The following is an 18,107-nucleotide window of genomic DNA, read 5'->3' on the forward strand; positions in this document are numbered from 1 at the left end:
AGTTCTAAGTGTTCTGTGGGAATGTAATGAACTACAAAATCTCTATCAAGACTGGAAAGAAAAAAATGTGAGCACTGTGGTATGACTCACCCTCATGCTTTACTCTAGATCTTTCTGCCCAGATGGTGAACTGCCTGGGCTCAAGCCCTGACTGCATCAACTCATTTGCTGTGCTTCCAGGACTTTGCATCATGTGGTTCGTGCCTGTGGTGGCTAATTATGTCAACTTGATGCAATTCTGTGTGTCTGTGAGGGTGTTTCCAGGGATGTTCAACTGAAGGACGACACATCATGAATGTGAATGGCTCCATTCCTTGGGCTGGGGTCCTGGACTAAGTAAAAAGAAGAAAGCTAGCTGAGCTCCGGCATTCATCTCTCTCTGCTTCCTGACTGTGTATGTAACACGATCAGCTGCTTCAGGCTCATGCCACCGTGCTTTGCCCACCATGATGGACTGTGTCCTCCAAATGTGAACCAAAAGTAACACTTTCTTCCTTAAGGTGCTTTGGCCAGGCATTTTGTCATAGCAAATGAGAAAAAGTAATACAGTGCCTTTCCTACTTTCCTTCACTGGTCTGATGCTGTGGCTGCAAAGTCTTGATTGATCACTGTGAACATTGAAGATAAGGTCAATAAACTCTCGATGGTCTATGAGAGTATAACAACATGGAAAGTGGGACTTGTTCTTGCCTCTCACCAACTATGGACACTGATACATTGTTCCACTTTCATCCTAAGAGACTGATGATGCATCTCATGTGGTTGTTATGAGGATTTAATGAGAAACAGTGGTCCCTCCTTATCAGCAGGAAATAGGTTACAAGACCCCTGCTGGGGTTTGAAACTGCAGACAGAGCCAATCCTACATGTTGTACATACCTGTACATGTATAATTAGCTAACTCAGCACTTGTCACACATCGTGACCATAACTTTTGCATTTTGAGTTGTGCATTAGGTATCTTCCTGTTGCTGGGACAAAACACCTAACAAAAATCAGCTGAAGGGAGGAAGAGTTTATTTCAGTTCCAGTTCCAGGTCACAGTCCATCGTAGCAGGGAAGAGATGGTGGAGGAGCTTGAGGCAGCTGGTCACACTCAGCTCACCCGAGGAAGTAGAATGATGCATGCTGCAGCTCACATAACCCACTCCTTTTTATAGAGCTCCAGACCCCGGCCCATGGAATGGTGCCATCCACAGTGAAGACGTGTCTTCTCCCCTTAACTAACCTAATCAAGGTAACCCCTTACAGGCAGGCTCAGAGGCTAACCTAATCTAGATAACCCCTCACAGGTGATTCTAGGTCAGGCTGCCAACCAACATGAACCAGCACAAGACACAGCATCAAAATGAGCAGATCTGGCCACCGGCGGTGGCTGCTCTCCCAAGACGGCGGCTCCTGCGGGCGAGTACTTTGGCGTCGGGAGCCAGGTGCCGTGCGGGACGTGCCAGGAGCAGCGGCTACAGGGCGAGGTGGTAGCCTTCGACTGCCAGTCCAAAATGCTGGCTTTAAAATGTCCCTCTTCCAGTGGAAAGCCCAACCATGCAGACACCCTGCTCATAAACTTACAGTATGTTTCAGAAGTGGAAATAATTCATGACCGAACAGAAGCCCCTCCTCCCCCAGCTTCACTCAATGTTAGTAAGCTTGCCAGCAAAGCGCGGACGCAGAAGGAGAAGCTGAGCCAGGCCTGTGCAATCAGCGCTGGGTCTCCCTGGAGGGCCCACAGCTCTTCCAGACCTTTCACAAGACCATTAAAGAATGTAAGTGGCAAGAAAAAAAACACATCGTAGTCATGGAAGAAGTTGTTATTGCACCCCCATATCAAGTGGAGAACTGTAAAGGCAAAGAGGGGAGTGCACTGAGCCATGTACGCAAAATAGTTGAAAAACATTTTAGAGACGTGGAAAGCCAAAAGATACCGCAGCGTCCGCAAGCCCAGCAACCACAGAAGGAGGCCGCCCTGTCATCCTGAGTCCACCCACGGGGGGCTCTTCCAGCATCCAGCCACAGAGGTGGTGGTGGTGGCTTCAGCCGAGGCAGGCCAGGGGAGGGAAGGGATCTTATATTTCCTGTTGGCTCTTGTTAAAGGGTCAGCGTTTTCAAAACTTAGACTTGAACAAAGAAAACACCCAACAAAAAGAAAAAAAAATGAGCAGATCTCTTCTTCCATCTTTATAATCTCCCTGACCAGAGACTGATTCTTACCATAGATCTTAGCAACCTTGGCATACAGTTCCGCTTCTTTTTTTTTAAAAAAATTTTTTTTTCTTTTTATTTATTTTTTCTCAATTTTTAAAATTTTTATTAATTAGTTTTGTATTCAGCAAATACAGTCAGTTTGGTACCATTATTAGGCTCATCTGTGACCTGACCCCTCCCCTTGGCCCCTCCTTGTTGAGGTATATGGGTCATGCATTGTGGAGTTAGCCCACAGTTATGGGTAGGATAAATGTCTCTGCATATCATGGCTCAACATGTGGCTCTGACATTCTTTCCTCCCCTTCTTCCACAAAATTTCCCCGAGCCATGTTGGGTTCACTTTTGGTCTGCTTCAGTGATGAGGTGTTGAGGGCCTCTGAGGCTCTGCCTCTCTGATTTGGTAGGAGTTGATTTTCTCTGTGTTGGTCTCCTTCCCCCTTGTGCTGGTATCCGGTTCATCAGGAAAACAGCACCCTTGCTTGTTTCGCCAATTTTTCTTAGTTTCAGCCAGGGCCCTTTTGAGGTATGATGGGGTGGTTCTCTCCTTAGGACCTACATCTATCTGAAAAAGAGAAGCAGATTCTCCAACGGAGAGTAAGTTAGCACCAAGACAAATGAGATAACCTTTACTTTTTTTTTTTTAATAGAGAATTTAATAGATGTAGGCCCTCTTGTAGCCCATAATTGATGGTAGCTTGATAATGGAGAGTGGGCTTATGTTTGGATATGGTTCTGACTTGTTTCCCAGCACCAGCTATGGGTCCCATGCCACTGAGGGGATCAGTTAGCCAAGTCAAGAGCAGTTGGTTCCCCACCATGGCTGTGTGCCACTATTGTACTTGTGTGGGCATCAAAACAGGTTATTTGCTGCTAAGTAGGTTAGACCATGAGTTTCTTGGACAGATATTGGTCATTTTCCCCCAGTCGCCCATGTAGCACCTTCTGGCACTAGACACACTGACTGTCTGGGGACTGACTCTCTTCCAACTTTCAGCCATGCCATTCCATTTTACATGTCAACCACATAAGGTGTCTTTAGTAATAGGGTCTTACCAATAACCTTTGGTGGGCTATCAAGTACTCTGACAGAAATCTGTTTGTCTTATAGGAAACCTTGTAGGTCTTTCTGATCAAAAGCTCATTGTGGGGGGAGAGAGGGTATTACCATGGGATATTTTTTATGATCATGGAAAATGTTAATAAAAATTAAATTAAAAAAAAAGCTCATTGTGGATGATAGCCACATGCTGGTACTGGGAGTTACAGGTCAGTGCCCACTAAGAGAAGGAGGAAAAGGATAACTAATATACAAGAGTTAGAGAGAAGAGAGAGAGAGAGAGAGGGAGAGAGGAGGAGAGGGAGAGGGTGAGGGAGGGAGAGAAGATGTAGAAGATTAAGGTTAGTCTTCATCATACCCTCTCCAGTGTCTTGTGGTTCAGGTGTTCCCTTTAATGGCCTGGTGAAGGTTCAGCCATTTGGTTTGCCTTTTAGGAAGTAGAATTTTATGGTACCATTGCCGTTTGGGTCTAGGTTTGTGTTTCTGACCCCTTCAATGCCCTCTCCTCCCTCCCCATCCGCTGAGTGACTACTGGGCAGATAGTGTATACAGTCTGGCAGCCTGCAGCAGGACAGCTCTATATTTCATCAATCTACACAGAATGAAATACTACATAAAGGATTTATTTCTGGAATTTCACATTTAGTAATTTTGAGCCACAATGGGTAATCATGAAATCCTGGAAAGTAAAACAGTGGATAAGGGGAACTCCTATACTGGGTATAAAAACAAAATGCAGTATCAGATTTAAGGAGTTATTTGTACTTCTATGTATTCTCCACAGTTTGTGTTTCATAATTGTCTCACCATTCTTACTTGATTGAGATTAGCTAGAGAGGAGGGATGTCTATGTTATTCATAGCAATATTCCCAATATATTGCATATTTTATAGAACAGAGCAGAGGCTTAATAAATAGTGAATGGATAAATAAAATGGTGCTTGAGAATTAGAACATAGTAGAAATGAAAAGGAATATGGAGTTCAGTAACAACATTTGTGATGTAATTTAACTCTTTAGCCCCAAAGGTGGTAACCTTTGAGGCTGATATCATAATTCCCATTTAACAAATGAGGAATTGTCAACTTAAAAAAAAGATAATGTCTACTAGAAGACAGAGCTCTTTCCACTGTCCTGGTGTTGTGTTAGCAGTATCAACCATACTACCTCGAAATTTATGCCGTTGGGCCTCAGTGCTACATCTCTAGGTTGTTCCTTGGTTCAATGATATCCAGACTTGAGCTTTCTCTGGGGCCCAAGTTGTTGGTGCCCCAAGACCTGTGGGAGCAAGGTATGTACAGGATATGGTAGCTATGATCCAGTGGGAAATTATTTCCCTTGGCTCTTTTAGAATGAGTCCAGTGTTGTTGAACAATTGTGCAATTGGATGGGTTCCTAAAAGTGTCAAATTCATTTTCTGTTCTCCATTATAGCATTGAATTTAATGTGTGTGTGTTTTGCATAGGTAGCTGAATCCAAGGACTAGAGTAGGTAGAGTACTTGTTGCTGGTGGAGGACCAAACTGAAGACCTCTTTCATAAAAGCATGGGACAAAGGACCACAGTAGAGCTGGCTCTTGTCACCATCCATTGAGTCTCATATTCTTCCTAATAATGTGAACCAATGCATTTGCCGATTTACATTCTTGTGAGTTGGGATTGTGTCACACGCAACCAATGAACATTGATGACTACACTCCTCTTTATTCACCTTCCCATGGCATACTCCTGCTCTTTATACTTTATCTTAGCACATATCTTCCTGACTGCTAACACAGTGATGCTTGAGAATTAGAGATACATGGTTCAATAACTCTGTGAAATCTATCTGCTTCAACCTACCAGTCTAATTTTATGTATGTTCTTCTCCCTACTAGATTTGGAGCCCCAGAAGGTATGTGTGTTACTCACTTCTGTGTTGTTTGTGGCACTTGGTACAGACCCTCCCACATATGTAATGTCATTCACTGAGTAAATGTTGATAATTATAACATGCAATTCTTTTATTGGGGATTTGTCTTTATTTGCGCTGACATTTACTAAGGAGCTACTATGGGCATAGAGCTTCATCAGGGGTCTTTTCAGGGACATTGCATTATCAGTTTCAACTCTCAGGTCTTTCTGATGAACTGCCACCATCATTCTCTTCTTCTTTTGTGAAGTACAGAGAGTGCCCCTCCAGCCACTCAGCAAACACGTCGTCAGAATATGATAAAAATACTTTGGATCTTTGTTTTAAAGTCTTGTTAAATTTTCTGTTTAAAAATGTTTTGTTCACATTGTGATAGGAGGTCTTTCAGAAATCAGTTCTGAGGAACAGCCTTCCTAAGGCAGTCTGTATTCAAAGCAGTTTGGGAAGAGAGAGTGAGAGAGCCGGTTGCTAGGGGCAACAGTAACTTCTAAGTGGGATCTCTGCATGTGGATATAAAACCAGTGCCCTGGGCCTCTGAAGGAGTGGGGTCCTATCACAGAGGAATCAATGAATGGAAAGTGGCTGAGACACCTGGGGACTGTGCTGGCTGCCCTCATGTGGAGACTAGCAGGATGCTTCAGCCACTTGGGCATATGGCATGAGGCCATGGCTCAAGCACACAGTGGCAGCTGTCCTTCCTCTGACAAGACTGCTTGGAAGACACAAAGGCCTCAAGTGACCATAGCTACTCTTCATGATGATGGGGTCCCATTGCATGTAGCAGTGCAGTCCTAATCAGGTGCAATGATGTTAGATCTCTGGTTCATGCATGCATTTCTAATAAATAATAAAACAGATGACATGTAATATAAAAATTACATTTCCAATAAATATAATTAATGCATTACATTTACTTATTAAGTCATCAAACAATAAAAGAACTGCTAATGTACAGTGTTGGAATTTTCTTTTTTTTTTTTTTTTTTGGTTTCTTGAGGTATAGGATTTCACTCTAGCCCAGGATGACCTGGAATTCAGTATGTAGTCTCAGGGTGGCCTTGAACTCAAGGCCATCCATCCTCCTACCTCTGCCACCTGAGTGCTGGGATTAAAGGAGTGCACCAGCATGCCCGTCTCCAGTGTTGGGAGCTTTAACACATACATATGTATGTTGTCATCACCACAATCAAGACATAGACCAAGCTGGGCATGGTGGTGCATGCCTTTAATCCCAGCACTCGGGAGGCAGAGGTAGGAGGATTGCCATGAGTTCGAGGCCACCCTGAGACTACATACTGAATTCCAGGTCATCCTGGGCTAGAGTGAGATCCTACCTCGAAAAAAGAGGACATAGACCAGTTTTGACACCTGTTTGTTCTACCTCTTTAATATAGCTTCATTGTTCCCCCACCTTGGGCAAGGTTCCACCTCCTAAAAGCTCCACTAGCTGTGGACTAAGTAGGAAGCTTAACCACAAACTTGAGGATATAGGGGACATTTTCCATTCAAGCTACCACAAGGTGCTAAGAAGACACAAAGGCCTCAAGTGACCACAGTCTCTCCACACTAGGAAGCCCCATTCCATGAAGCACCAATTTATTTTCCATTATTGTAGGTTTTTTTTTTTTGTATTTTCAAGAATGTCACATCAATGAGATCATACAGTGTGTCAATATCCAACCCTAGCTCTTTCATTCAGCACATGCCTCAGATTTATCTAGACTGTTAAGTGTATCCAGAGTTCATTATGCTATTGGCTGAATAGTACTCCATCACATTCCTGTAAAGTGATTCTGGATTCCATGTTTGCAGGTCTATCTACTTGTTCAGATTTGTAACAGCCAACATCTTATGTTGGTAGTCCCCTGCCGACATGTGCAAGAGTGGCAAAAATTTCAAGTTGCCTGATGCACGTATTTCCAGCTAAGACTGATAAGGTGACCCTCTGCCTTCTTACTTGTAAGAAAGAGTGTGACTTTGTGGTCTACTTAATGCCACCTTTGTGTCTGTGTGCGTTTGCTATATAGAATGAGTGCAAGCGGAGCGCTGAAATGCTGCTTAGTGTCTACCTTGTGGAGGAGACGTGGGTGAAAGGAGTTTGTTCTGTACTGCTGGCCTTCAGTGCAATGTCAAGGAATCAACACTATGTGAAAAATAAGGTGTCTTTAGAAAGAAGGACACATGAAACAGAAATCAGGTGGAAAAAAATATACACCATAATAATGAATAGCTGGACGTGGAATACCCTGCCTGGGATTGCCCGACTTCATGGAATGGGACTTCCTAGTGTGGAGGGACTGTGGTCACTTGAGGCCTTTGTGTCTTCTTAGAAGCCTTGTGATAGCTTGAATGGAAAATGTCCCCTATATCCTCAAGTTTGTGGCTAAACTTCCTACTTAGTCCACAGCTAGGGGAGCCTTGCCCAAGGAAGTATCTTACTGGAGGCAGGCCTTGGGACTGATCAGCCCAGCTTGCTGGTTGTTCTGAATTAGTTTGCTCTTACTTCTGTTTTAGATAGATAGATAGATAGATAGATAGATAGATAGATAGATAGATAGATAGATATAGATATAGATATAGATATAGATATAGATATAGATATAGATATAGATAGATAGATAGGTAGGTAGATAGATAGATAAAAGCTTTGTTTTTCTCAGGCATAACTTCCCCTCAAAACTGTAAGCCTGAAATAAACACTTTCCTCCCATAAGCTGCTTCCAGTTGGGTATTTTGTTCTGGCAATGAGAAGATAATAGCTACAGTAATCCTTCATTTCTCTGAAGAACAGTGGCTCTGCGTCTGCCAATTCAATGTGCAGTGACATCGTGGAACATACCTGCAAGAGCAATGAAGACTGCTTGTAACTATGGTTTGTACTACGCTGAATGCCAGGCTGGTTACTGTGAGTCCAGCCATACCGAAGACCCTGGCCCTGGCCTCATGGTGCACGTACATACATGTACTATGTGAGGGACATTTCCTTCTCTTAGCTTTTGGAAGGAAAGAAGCTGAGATCTGAGGAACTTGGGTGTTGGAGAACTTGTTGGGCAAACTGGGGAAGAATTTGGTTTTCCTTTCTCAGAAGGAGGACAAAGAAGTGAGGGCCCAAAAGAGAGAGAGCCAGTGGGATGTCTAGATGTGTGTCTCCGTGACTCTCCGCTGATGCCACGTGTTTCCAGCAGTGTTGGTGGAGCAATGGACCTGGGCCCCTGAGACCTTTGTGGAAGTTCCACTGAGGGCCCCAACGTTCCAGGGTGGTGCAGAGATGAACAGAGGAGGTTGCATGGGAGCAGGAACAAAGGTCACAGGACCAAAGCTGAGGGTGATTGAGGGAAATGAGAGGTTATCCTGGATTCTCTCAGGCTGAGAACTCACAATTATGGTCAAGTTTCTCTCCATTCAGGGTGGCAGGTTGTGGGAAAGCTGGCCCCTGCTGACCTGTGGGCCATGCATCAAACAGTGACCTTCAGCTGGAGCACCTCTGTCACTGGTTACTTCTAGACTATGCAGGGTAAACCCAGGGCCCGTCTGAATAAGATGTGGATGGGAGTGATCTATGAGGCCTCCTTTTCATCCAAGCTCCAGATCCCAAAGAAAGGCCCCTTCTGTTCTAATTCTACACTAAAGATGCCAATAATAAGTAACAGCATATAAAACCACTCTTTAGTTTATAAGGATAATTGTGACATTATTTCCATGATTCTTCGCCTTTCTTTCCAAGACAGATGGCTTTTAAATTTATACAGATCATAGGCGCAGATAGGATTGGCTGTGGGTCATGAGCAACCCTGGTGATACTAACTATAAAACCCCTTTCTTCCCCAAGGACACATTGGAGAAGTGTACAAGACATACTTTTAAAAGGAGAGCCTTGAATCTTCTCTAGTGTATGTATTTAATTTACTACTAATAGTGACAAGGCTCTTTTCCACAAACTGGTGTCTGCTGTATGTCATTGTCATCCCAACATCAGAAACTTTTGGGGGGAGGGCATCATCTTGGATTACTGTCTATAATTATGGAAGATGTCAATAATAAAAAAACTAAAATAAAACAGCTTTTCATCTGGATGGAGAAGTGCTCTGTGGCAAAGGGCTTGCCATGCAAGCCTGAGAACCTGAGTCTGCAGCTCCAGCACCCATGGAAAACACATGGGGGGATGACATGCCCCTGTAACCTCGTTCCCAGAGAGGTGAAGACAGGAGGATCTTCCAGACTTGCTGGCCAGCCAGTCAAGCCCAGTTGATGAGTTCTGGGTTCAGTGAGAGAACCTGTCTCAAAAAAAACTAAAGGTGAAGAAGTGATAGAGGAAGACAAGGAAGAAACCCGATGATGACTTCTGGGCATGCACTGACTCACGTATGAACCCCCCCACACACACACACACTCACACATGCACACACACATGAACTTGGAATCTTCTCTTTCAGCTCTTGTCACTGTGACAGTCACTATCTCTCATCTGCACAGGCTCATTGCAACTGTCCTGGAAGCAGCCTGGGCTCCAAACACTAGCAGGTTCCTAAGTTCTTGTAGATATGCCCTCTGCCCCACATGCTAGGTTCTCTTGGTCTTCTCTGACATGTTTGTAGGTCATGATGTCTAATCCACCAGTTGGCAAAGAAGGCTCTAGAATCTCCAACCTGAGTTGGCCAAGAAGGTTCCATGGTCTTCAACCTCAGGCAGTGAATGAGGCCTCCTTCCCTCCCCTTGACTCTTCAAACCCCAGGGCAGTGAAAGAGAAGCCTCCAGTGGTCTGGTGAGGCATAGCAGGGGAGACACTGCTTCTATCCCCCAGAACTTGAGGGTAAGCTGGACTCTGGGGTGAGGTGGGCCTTGAGAGGAGGATCGAGCTCTGCGAGGAGGGGGCCGACCTTGAAAGGGGAGGGCAGTTCTGCTACAAACCCCTACTTCTTTCTTAGCCAATCCTGGTGCTTCCTGTAATGTGGAGAGAACTGTGAAGTGTCTCCTGGTGTTTCCCTCTACCTTTCTCTGCCCCAAGGAAGGGAGTGAATGTTCTGGTTGGAGAACTAGGGAGTGTACTGGGCGTGCTCAGTGAAGCTCCTGTGGTTTTTTCCCCTTTCTTTTTGTGAAGTCAGACAGACAGATTAAAGAACCCTACATCCCTCTGCCCATCTGTGATGCCAGCCATCACCAGCATGAGTCAGAGGCCAGCTAGGTTGTGCCTCCATACAGACCCCAAATCCAGTGTCCACTCACTCCCTCCCTCAGCCACATTCACCCAGTCAGCTACAGCATGGCTGTTTCTGTCTGCTGCCAGCTGTCTTTCCTTAGAACATGGAGGGAGAAGGGGCGAGCTGGGGCAGTTCCTTGAGGGAGAATGCTCAGGACTGTTCCTCTTCCAGACCCCACTGTCACTTCCTTAACTGGTTCTCAGTGCACCTGTTTCAGTGTTAAAGCGCCTGGACTCCTGGCCTCTAGGAATGTTGGGATAGGATTGCTCATAGAGAACTTAGCATGGGCCTCATTCCCCAGAATGCCTAGCCACTGAGCAGAAAAGAGCCGTGGTTTCCTCACACAGGCTGTGCAATGGTTTCTTGGAGTGGGTACATATGCCTTGCTCTCATTAAGCATAGATTTTCTCCCTGGCAGAATGGAGCTTAGTCATTTTTCACATTGGGGGGATGTTGCAATGAGGGTCAAATGGAGCCATGCTAGAGTAGCCTTGGCAGTTTGAAGAGCCATGCAAATGGAATGGGTCATTGGTAGTGGCAAGATTGAACCTGTCATCTAAGTTTTCTAACCATGGGGGTCAATAGCCTCATCTGGGGGAGGCTGGACCTTTCAAGGGCTCAGAGGAATACAGCTGGAGAGCAGAAAGTAGTAGAAAGTAAGCTCTGGATCTCAGACTTGCCTCAGCTGTGGAATTTGGGATGAGGTGTCTGGAGACCTGTCCCTACAAGGCCAAATCCCCACCACTTCCAGATGGGCCTAAGAGGTACAGGAAGACAGAATGGTGCTGGGAAGACCTGGAAGAAGGAGAGGGAAGGCGTCTTTCCATAGGTAGGACTTCACCTGCTCAGGCCACTCATCTCACCATTGCTTTCCACCTCTGGCCACCTCCTTTTGACATCCCTGTAAAAACCTGAAAGTCACATTCTCTGTGGAGATGAATGGGAGCAGACGACACATCACTCCTTTCTGGGCCTCAGTTTCTCTTTTTCTTGAGTGCAGACAATGCTTTTCTATTTACTCTTCATGCTTCTGTTCACTGTTCTCACTGTCAGAAATTTATTATTAAGACTACTTTGCACCTGGTGCTATACTGGGCATTGTAACTTCCACCTCCCAGGTGTGTGTGTGTTGTGTGTGTGTGTGTGTGTGTGTGTACATGCACGTACATGCAGGTTTTGCTCACATCAAACAAACTTGTTATATAAAGACCTGAGCTTACACTAATGATAAATTAGGGGATGATTATTCACTTTATGAAAGGATTCATGTTAGGATTCCCCTAGTGCGTTTATAATGTGATTCAATTTACACCATATTCAAGCAGTCGTCCATTGTGTGAAGGGAGGCTCTCTCTGCATAAACAAGAGCATGTGTAGGCAGCATTTTGAGCATTACAGAAAGAAAGAATTAGAGATACTGAAGAGGTTTCTACTGCTGATAACAATGAGTTACAGTAGCTCCTAGAAACAAGGTGACCAGATGACAGTGTGTCCAGCTGCAGGAGCACTATGATGCCACAGAGGACTGAGGAAGAAGTCCGGCCCCTGATCACGTTTGACTCAGGTTCAGAGCATTCAGGGTGTCTAGGTGCTGGGAGCATTGGTTTAGGCGTCAGGCATAAGAGAAGAGATGAGGAGGATATGGCCATTGGGTTCATCTTTCTTTTTTTAAATTTTATTATTTATTTATTTAACAGAGAAGAGAGTGAGAGAGAGAGAGAGAGAGAGAGAGAGAGAGAGAGAGAGAGAGAGGAAGAATAGGTGTGCCAAGGCCTCCAGACACTGCAAACTGCAAAAACCCTCTTGTGTATCTGGCTAACATGGGTCCTGGGGAATTGAATCTGGGTCCTTTGGCTTTGCAGGCAAACGCCTTAACCACTAAGCCATCCCTCCAACCCAGGGTTCATCTTTCTTGGCATCAGTAGACTCCTGGCACTGAGCTGAGGTAGGGGGTAGATTCTCAGGCAGGATGGGGTTTCCACATAACTTAAGGTCTGTCCAACTTTTCAGACATAGCTCAGGGGTCCATCCAACACCTCACACTCTGCAAACATTTGGTTCCTATATCACCCTTCCTCTGTGCTGAAGTCCCAGTATCCTGGGGTGGAACTAAATAAAGTCAGAGCTTTTTTTTTCAAGCATATCAATCCTTTAGGGTTTTTCTTAGCCACTTAAGCAGGCAAGAATCTACTTTTTGCTGGGATCCCAAAAAGTGAGTTATACCGTCCCCCCAAAACACTTTCTGCATCTCATTGTTTTACCACCACTAGAAGATGATGCATTCCAGTCTGGAGCTGTGATGGAAGAATTTGTCATGAGAGATATGGAGTGGGGTTGTGCACATATGGCTAAGACTGAGGTATTGAAAGGCCACCATGGTGAACAAAAGTGCAGGGGATTGAAGATCATAGGAGGACACAAGGCCCTACAAGGCTACACCTGAACCACGTGGTAGAGATTGAGACCTTCAGACGTCTAAAGACTATCCCTGGGGCAGGGGAGATAGCTCAGGGGTAAAAGCACATGGGAGCCCGAGTTTGGGTCCCCAGTGCTCATGCAAAAACTATACTGGCTTCACAGGCCGCTTGTGATCCCAGCACTCATGAAGGAGAGGTGGGATCCCTGGGGCTGGCTAGCTAGACTAGCCAAACCAGCAAGCTCTGGGTTCAAGAGAGAACTTGTCTCAATAAGTGAGGTGGAAAGTGATTGAGAAAGACACCTGACATTAACCTCTGCCCTTTGCATGCTCTCATATACATGTGTATCCACATACATATGGGTTCCCCACACACAAATGCACAAGCACACATACATGCACATTGCACACATGCAGACACACACACACACACACACACACACACACACACCGGGGGCGGGGGGCAGAAAGACTATCCTTGATCTTTTCAATCTTCAAGAAAAGCATCTCCTCCTCTAGGGCAACCATTGTTTCTTCAGTCATGGGCAGCCTCTGGCTCATGGTCTGCCAAGCTATACCCAAGCACGAGCCAGCTTTGTCATCATTCAATTAGGACATTCATTCATGTGCTGGGACCTGGAGGAGAAAAGCTCCTAGTCCATGCTGGGGTCTCTGTGGCCTCTGCCTCTTTATCCTGTCACAACTTCGGTCTGGCATCAAGGGTCCTGAGGAGGCTGCAGCACTAACCTGGACTTGGGGACCCCTGCCCCTAAGCCCTCCAGCCCTGTAGTTGGGCATCTCTAAAGGGGTCCAGGGTGACACAGCCCAAGTCAGCAGGGGTAGAGAGGGAGTCTGGAGCTTTATTAACTAATCTCTGGTACTTGAGTCATTTATTATGTTTAAGCTGGTGCCATCGAGCCTCTCAGCAGTGCCCGTGTGCTCTGGGAAATAAATTAAAGGCTGTCCAGAGATACTTGGATCATCTGTGTGATTGCTGGGCTGGTGAGATAGAGGTTTAAGGCTCTCTTTTCTTGTAAATTGGAAATTAGGAATTAATAAGATAGCAGGCCAAAGAGCTGCTGAGGTGGTTGTGGTGGTGGTAGTGGTGGTGATGACGGCAGCTCTGGGGTAAGGGTTAGGGAAAGGGGAGAAACAGACCCACCCATAGTTTCCATATGGTGGGCTTTCCAAGCACCCTGAGCTAGATGGCAAAGGTTTGGCCTGCAGTGAAAATATCGAGGGTTCTCCTGCCTCTTTGAAGGTGCTGAATAATTTATGGAAAAGCCCACCCTGGGAGCCCAAAGGTCTGTGACTGGCCTCAGCTCCTGCATGACCATGACCATGACCATGAATGACATTGGCACTGGGAAGGATTCTTCTTCCTCTCGATTTCAGTTCTTTCATCTGCAGTAGGACTCACAACTTACCAATAACGGGCATGGGAAGTGGTTTTAATAGCCTTTAAGGTCAGAAGGGGAAAGAAAGAGGAATTACAGATTAAGTAAGGCATTATGATGTATAATTTAATTTTTATATCAAAGCTGTCATAAAATATTATTTTAATACGAATTGTGTGTGTGTGTGTGTGTGTTTTCATACAACTGTGGAAGAGAAGGAAGTCATAAATGCCCAGAGCCCCATGAGGCAGCCTCAGTTGGTCACAATGAATCCAGAAGCTTCTTCTATCCTAATGCCACCTGTCATGTCCGCCAGCTCTTCTTGGTCTCTCTTGGCAATAGCCCTGAGCTCCTTGAGATCTGGAATCACCTCTCCTTGCCTGTCTATCCTTGCATTTGGAGAGTGGTTCTGCATCCTTGGAAGAAGCCACCAACTGTCCCACTGGTGTAATAGGGGATCCAGGAGTAGAATCTAGACTCTTGTTTTCCACTGCCTCAAGGGTCCTTCATCACGTTCAGGGAAGATGTATGAGAGCCAGCCAAGAAACGTGACAGGCATTCTCCATCCAGACTGTCTCCATGAGTGTCCTGCCTCAGCCCGTGAACCCAACTCGCCCCCAACAAACTCTTTCAGAAGGCCCAAGGTAGGGCCCTATGCTCTGGAAATGTGGAGGCACCGCTTTCAGGACTTGGTGGGCACTGGAGCTGGGGAACCCGAAACACTGGACAGAACCACCCTCAGGAGCCTTGGCCTGTAGTTGGATGGCCTCTCCACTAGGTGGCAGACTTGCTCTACACAGACGCTTTGGCTGGAGCATTTACCTGGCAATGGCCAGAGGGGTCCGAGGATGCCAAATCAGTCCACTGTCCCAGGATTGCTCAGTATGTGTGGCTTCAGAGACGGGAAGGAGACGTCTCAAATTGGCCTTGGGCTCCAGCTAAGATTCTGGTTTCGAAGATACCTTGAACTCCTAGAAATGCCTCCAGGCTGAAGTCAGTGTTTGGACAGAGCGCCCCCTGGAGTAGGGAGGGCTGATTTGCCGTTGTTGGGTTGTATGTGAGGGATGCAGGCTGGGTTGGGTGGAGAGAGCAGAATGGAATCCGGTATGTTTGGAGACATCCTCAGGAATCTTGGTCCTGCAGGGAAAGGTAGCTGCCAGCTAGCTGGCCTGGGTTGGGGCATGGATGCTCAGGTCCTTGGCAAGAAAGAGCAGTACCTCTTTTGTCTCAAACAGCGGTGCGTCTCCCAGAACTAGAGGCCTCCTGGGACCCCTGCATGGTAGCCAGTGAGCCTTGTGGGGTCGCCAGCCAGGCCTGTGATACCTCAGAGCTGGTGACTCACACTTCCTCCTGTAGCATCGGTGTGCCCTCCGCCCAAACCAAGAGTCACAGAAGGCAGATCTCTCTCCCTCACCTGGCTCCGCCATTCCTTGCCTGGACTGGCACCCAGACCCACCCCTCCTCCTGTCCTGGGCCTTCCTCAGTCTCTGCCTGTCCTTCGGTTCCTATTCCAGGAGCAAGGACTTCAGTGCATAAGGGATTCTACTTCTCTTCCGTGGCATCTGACTGTGGGCGCTCATCCCTGCGACTGCACGTCAGCACCCACAAGGGCCTTCCAGTGGTGACTCACACCAGCGTGGATGGGGAGTCACATTAGGGGCTGATGTTGACAGAGACAAAGGAAGGGAAGCAAAGAGGCAGAGAAAAGGGCTGGGGTGGAAAGCAGAAAGGGATAGAGAAGAAAGAGAGTGGAGAGGGGGTAGGGAAAGAGGGAGCAGAGGAGGTGACCAACGGGCAGGTGGGGAAGGGAAACGATTCTGACCAGTGTGCTTCTCTTCTTCCCTTCCTGTATGCCAATCTTCGATGGGAGATGGTTCTGGGGAAACAAAAGGATATTACTGTGTGATGGGGTTGGGGACAGCAGAGAGAGTAGGAAGAAAAGGAAAAGAAATAGAATAAAAGGATAAAGAAAAAGAGAGAGGAGAGGATGGAAATGAGATAAACTGCAAACTAAAGAAGGGAGGAAACAAAAAGAAAGAAAGTGAGAGCATCCCAAATAGAAAAGAAACACACTGGTAGGAGCCACAGGCCCAGGGTGAATGGCTGCCTGGCATGCGCGCACGCGTGCAGACACACACACACACACACACACACACACACACAGGCTGCTCCAAGGCCCCGGATCCTGAGCTGCTTCACGCTCTGTGTTTGAGGCCCTTGTCCTGCCTGCTTCCTGAAGGGGTAGCCTCCTGCAAACCTGTCTTCTACCATCACTCACTGCCCTGCCCTAAAACTTTCGCTTCAGCTTAGATGCAGAGGGGCCAAAGTCTTCATGCCTCACACTTGTCGCCCAAAATGGGATCTACGGCCTCTTTCCCTTTCTCTCTCCCTCCTAGTTTCCTTAGTAACTGACAGCTCCCCAGTGAATGCCAGACCCCGGTGACAGACCGCTGTCACTGTCACAGAAGCACACACACTCTCTCCCTTTCTCCTGTCCCCTTCAACCCACACAGACTCGCAGACTTGGGCGGGGGTGTGAGGGTGCCTGGGTAGGCTGGGGTAATTAAAACATGTACCATTTATTCCCCAACAGAGATAGAGCCTTAATTACTCACTGTGAGGCCAGGGCGTGCTGGAGGAGGTGGCTATTGGGAGGTGTGCAGAGGAAACTCGGCATGTCTGCCTCTCTTCCCTTTCCATGTGGGTGGGAGAGGCAGGAGGTGGGTCTGGGCAAGCAAGGGGGTACTGTAATGTATGTGTGGGGGGACGGTAGAGGGTGAAACCTGATTGTGTTCATTAAGGCAACACAAAACTGGGAGCCGTAATAATAATTAAATTAATTATAAAAAGCAATTTGCTTTTGAAAATTTGATTTGACAGCTTACTAGTGGCTGCACTGATCTTGAAGCTCTGGCTTAAAAATAGTCAGAACAAAAACCAACGAGAAGAACCATCAGTTAATTTTAATTAGACGCCAGGGCTGGTAAACAAAATTCCGCACCACCCTTTCATTGTGGCTGACTTCGATTTAAGGAGATGTCGGGATTGATTTGGGGAAAGGCAGGGGGACGGACGGTGCCTTTCCTCTTACTGAGAGGGGACAGAGGCTCTGAGAGTGTAGGCAAAGATGGACGCCTGGACACTGCCTTCCACTTCCCATCTGCCTGCTCTGCCTGCTCAGGGACCCTTTGCCAGGCTTTGACCTGTGAGACATTGGCAGAGAGGATTCTAACTTTCTGGGCTTGTTGCATCTGAGTTGTGTGGCTGTGTTTGCACCTGTGTGTCTTGAAGAGGGGACATCACATAAACAACATCCATTAAAATTCTTCCAAGAAGAAAGAAGGAAGCCAAGCTGGAGTATTAGTGTCCCACCTGGTCTCTAGAATGCTCTAAGGTCTCTCTGCAAGCCAACATGTTAAAGGGAAGTTTTTTTTGGGGGGGGTAGAGTCTCACTCTAGCCCAGACTGACCTGGAATTCACTACGTAGTCTCAGGATGAACTCCAACTCCCCGCAATCCTCCTACCTCTGCCTCCAACACGCCATCATGCCCGGCTTTCTTTCTTTCTTTTTTTTTTTTTTTGTTTGGGAAGTTTTGATGAGGACTGCAGAGGCTGGTTCTGATAGGTGATGCTGTTGTCTCTAGTGACTCTTGGGCCCTTGGGTATCGACCCCAGTCCTGCCCTCTGGGGCCAGTGCTGACTCCTTAGGGAATCTCCCTTTTCTTCCACCACATGCAAGCATCTCTAGCCCATCACAGCTCACCTACCTCACCGTCAGTCTCTTCTGCCCTCTCACTTTGATGTGCAGAGATTTGATTTATCCCTGCTCCTGCTGCCTGGCATGGAGCCCAGCATATAATGGGCATCCAGTAAGTGTCAGGTGAGTAGAGCAAAGCCCACACCAAGCATGCCCTCTGACCACCTCT

General features: G+C 46.7%; 1 pseudogene; it reads left to right on the forward strand.

Moving 5' to 3' along the window:
* The first annotated feature begins 643 nt into the window (after positions 1-643).
* On the forward strand, positions 644-1,975 carry LOC101606709 (annotated as a pseudogene).
* The last annotated feature ends 16,132 nt before the right edge of the window (positions 1,976-18,107 follow it).

The sequence above is a fragment of the Jaculus jaculus genome, chromosome 3, assembly GCF_020740685.1.
Source record: "Jaculus jaculus isolate mJacJac1 chromosome 3, mJacJac1.mat.Y.cur, whole genome shotgun sequence".
NCBI classification, from domain to species: Eukaryota; Metazoa; Chordata; class Mammalia; order Rodentia; family Dipodidae; genus Jaculus; species Jaculus jaculus.